The sequence below is a fragment of the Mus caroli genome, unplaced genomic scaffold (genome assembly GCF_978045245.1).
Source record: "Mus caroli unplaced genomic scaffold, Mus_caroli_1 scaffold_7, whole genome shotgun sequence".
Taxonomy (NCBI): domain Eukaryota; kingdom Metazoa; phylum Chordata; class Mammalia; order Rodentia; family Muridae; genus Mus; species Mus caroli.
In genome coordinates this window covers 91,537,270-91,541,553 of record NW_028227262.1, presented here as the reverse complement: position 1 = coordinate 91,541,553, position 4,284 = coordinate 91,537,270, and the positions used below count along the sequence as shown (strand labels likewise).

The 4,284-nt window shown below is 38.4% G+C and overlaps 1 pseudogene; it reads left to right on the top strand.

Moving 5' to 3' along the window:
* The first annotated feature begins 2,809 nt into the window (after positions 1 to 2,809).
* On the top strand, positions 2,810 to 3,721 carry LOC110296741 (vomeronasal type-1 receptor 90-like; annotated as a pseudogene).
* Positions 3,722 to 4,284: the final 563 nt, after the last annotated feature.

Sequence of the window (4,284 nt, the reverse complement as noted above, 5' to 3'; positions counted from 1 at the left end):
CCTTTGGACTGGTTTCTTCTGTGATTGTAATGAAGGTTTTCTCTTTGCCATTGACCTGGGATTGTTATCCCCCACCTGTGCCTATAACTTGAATTATTTCTGAATATTTTTTCATAGTGTCCCATATAGACAATACTTTCTAGCCATGCCCACTACCAACTGAGTCACACCCCTGTCCCCATAGCTCATCTGCTTACTGGTGATACAGTTATATCACCACACTTCTGTGTTTACTATAAGAAAGAATACTTTCCTCAAGTGTGTTTGGACGGGGTGAACTTTTCTTAATTTTATCAAAGGCACTGTTAATTTCTAAATGAGACACTGAAGCCACTGTCAGTTAAGCATAGAGACCATCTCACAAGTTTAGGAAGCGGGACAAATACTTTGAGGAATCTAAAGTGTTATTCAACATCTTTTAAACAGTGTATTACTCTAACTTTTGTTTTGCTCTCAGGGAATGAGATCCGTTAATCAACATAGAGAGATATGGCCTGGGGAGAATACCACACCCAATTGAAACCCAGAGCTCAGCTGTGTTTACTGCATTCTTCTCCTGGAATTGGGGAAGTTCACTTTTCCATTTGATGATGCCACTTTGTAAGGACCCTAAACTCAGAAGTGCCTTCTCCAGATGACATGATAACTATGGATCTAGAGGGAGACAAGCTGATGACATTTCTTCCTTATAACTACGTCTTAGGGTCCCCTACTACAAGGATGTGTATGGAAGGCTCAGCAAGGTGAGTATTCCTTTTCCTCTTCATTATAGTGAGAGATATACGTATGTTTTAGAATGAAGCAGGATTTTCTCTATTAAGTGATTATAGAATTCTCTTGCTCAGAATTTTACTTTTGAGCCAACTGTATCATGAGAAAACACAACAGGTCCTTGTAAGAACAAAAATATGAACATAAAGATTTTTAAAATACTGCATATTTTTGATTAATATGATCTCTGATTATACATGTATTACTAAAAGTGAGTTATTGGAAAGAAGATGCGGCCCAGCAGATGGATGGACAGAGTGGAAGGAAATTCTCAGAAGGTGAATATCATCTATGGGTATTACATTGTTATTGACAATGTCATGTTACCTATCAGTATTTACAATGGATATGAACTGATATATATATATATGTAAAAATAGCCCAAGATGAAATACTTTAAGGAAAGCATCAAATATGGGATTCTCCTGAGTGTGTACTCTAATAATGTTTCCACCTAGGCATTGCCAACTGTGTTAGTTTTCCATTCCCCATAGTAAAACACCCGAAATACTTTACAGGACAAAAAACAATGACCAGAAATGTGTTGGTTTGCAGGACTATATTTATAATATTAATGTACATATAAATTGAACTTTCTATTTTTTTCATTTTACTACTTTTCTCAAGTTAACTGCTTGTGTATGTTTAATTATATGAAACTGAAGCTCACCCACCCCCACCTCACCCCACCAGCATCCCTCTTCACTGGGGCATCAAGTTTTTCCAGGATTAAACTTATCTTCTCCCATTGAGGTCATACAAGGAAACCCTTTTATACATGTGTCCAGGACCAAAAACAAACCCATGTATGTTCCTTGGTTTTGGCTTAGTCTCAGGAGCTTTGAGGGATCTCAGTTAGTTGACAATACTGTTCTTCCTGTGGGGTTGCAATCCTCTTCAGCTCTTTAAGCCTTTTCTCGAATTCTTCCATATTTGTCACTGACATTAATCAATTGTTTGGCTGTATGAATTATAACATTGATTCCATTAGAAGTATGAGTTAAAACATGGATAGTTGCAAATAAGTGTCAGAGACCATCCCGTGAGAAAGTGATCCCTTCACAAATCTCTTTAACAAATCAAATGGCCTTGTGCTAAGAGCTGGTTGCCACCCCCCTTCCTCTTTATTCCCTTCCTAACACCTAAGGCTGTAAAGTTGAATAATAGTCCCCTCTTCCTTATCTCTTCCTGAGTTCCCATGACATCCAAGGACATGAGCTATGCCTGAGCCCAGCCTGACACCCAAGGCTGTCAAGGAGGATCTATGTTCCAGAGATAAGATGCAGAGTGCCCGCCGTTTGGCGCCTGACCTCAGCCCCCATGTCAGCAGATGCCCACTTCTTTGTTCTTTGTATAATTCTCCCTCGACCCCTCCCATATTCTCCGCGATGTATGCTTTAAAAAGAAGGCACCTCAGCATAATAAACGAGACCTTGATAGGTAAAATCTACTTGGTCTCTGCTTCTCTTTCTTTTCCTCCCATTTCCTTCCAGGTTCGCGGTCCCCCTCGCACCCACGAATAACTGAATCCCGCGGGACGAGATAAATAAGAGCATAGAAAAATTATGGAACCTGAGACAGAATCATGTGATTATTTTGAGTATCTTTTGCAATTTTTTCCCAGGCTACCACATGTTTTGTTCAGTTGTACAATTCTGATTAATATTCTGTGATCCTCACTTCTGTTTTAGGTGTTAAGTATAAAATGAGGAAATTTATATAAATAGGATTCTATTTCTAAGACATTATAGTCAGATTCATCAAATTTTCTATTTGATGACAAAGTTTCTATTATGTACAGTTATGTGTGTGCATGAATGTATTATCTACGATAGTCTGTATATACAGGAAATACATGACATATAGAAATGTAGGCTATAATGTACACTATGGAACACCAAATGTTAAAGAGAAAGATTAATTAAGAATTAATATAGAAAATGGAAGGATGATATAAACATACTGTCCAGTGAATCACAAGTTTCATGTATTCTCTTTTTTTCAGATATTTGAAATATGCTTCCACCATTCTCTAAAGATGAGTTCACTTTCCTTTATGTCTTCATTATTAGAGAATATTCTTTATTTTCAAGCTGGGCTTGGAGTCCTAGCCAATATATTTCTTCTTGTTTTCTATATTTTCATAATCCTAGGTCACAGACCTAAGCCCATGGACTTGATCTCCTGTCAACTGACTTTTGTTCATATAATGATGTTCCTTGCTGGAGAGAATTTTTGGCTTGCAAACATATTTGAGTCACTGAATGTTGAGAATGAATTCAAATGTAAGGCAACTTTTTACACAAAGAGAGTGATGAGAGGTCTCTCTATCTGCATCACCTGCCTCCTGAGTGTGTTCCAGGCAGTCATGATCAGTCATAGGAACTCTTTGTTGGCAAAATTTAAACATAAACTAAAAATATACATGATTAATGCCTTATTTTATATTTGGACTTTCAATTTGTCTTTCAGTAGTAACCTGATCTTCTATGTTGGTGGCTTTACCAACATGAGTCAGACCAACCAGTTAAAGATCACTAAATCCTGCTCACTCCTCCCCATGAACTACATTATCAGGGGTTTGATTTTAACAGTGATAAGCTCCAGGGATATGTTTCTTGTAGGAGTCATGCTGACTACAAGCACATATATGGTTATTATCTTGTGCGGACATCAGAGGCAATAAAAGCATCTTCATAGCATCAGCCATCTGAGAGCATCCCCTGAGAAAAGGGCCACTCAGACCATCTTGCTCCTGGTAGTTTTTTTTGTGATCATGTACTGGGTGGACTTCATCATCTCATCCACTTCAATCCTGTTATGGATTTATGACCCAGTCATCATGATTGTTCAGAAGTTGGTGGTGAATGCTTATCCCGAAATTACTCCTTTTGTACAAATCAGTTCGGATACGAGAGTAATCCGTGTGGTGAAAAACTGGCATTCTTAGTGCTGCTAGATTTTTTAAAAAATGATTCTTTGTTTTCTTTGAAAAAACTATTTATTTTATTTATGTGTACAGTGTGCTACTAACATTTATGCATAATTGCATTCCTGGTGCTCACAGCTCACAAAGGTTAGAGGAGGATATGGCTCCCCTAAAAACTGCTATTTCAAATGGCTCTATGTCCCATGCTGGTGGAGTTCCATTAATTATTTTTCTTTTTCTTTTGGTATTTCATATTTTTATTTATGTTTTTATTTATATCTTAAACAGTGTGCTCTCTCCCTTTCTCTCCCTCACAGTGTCTCCCTTCCACCCCTTCTCCTCTTCTTAGCTGAGATGGTAAGGGCCCCTTGGATATCCTCCTACCCTGGCACATCAAGTCTTTGCAGACTTAGGAGCATTCTTTCCCACTGAGGCAACCTATGTGGTGGAAACCTTGGTCCATCTCATGTATGCTCTTTGGTTGGTGGCTCGGTCTTTGAGATCTGCCAAGTGTCCAGGCTAGTTGACTCTCTTTGTCTTCCTGTGGAGTTCTTATCCCCTCAGTGCCTTCAATCCTTAACCCA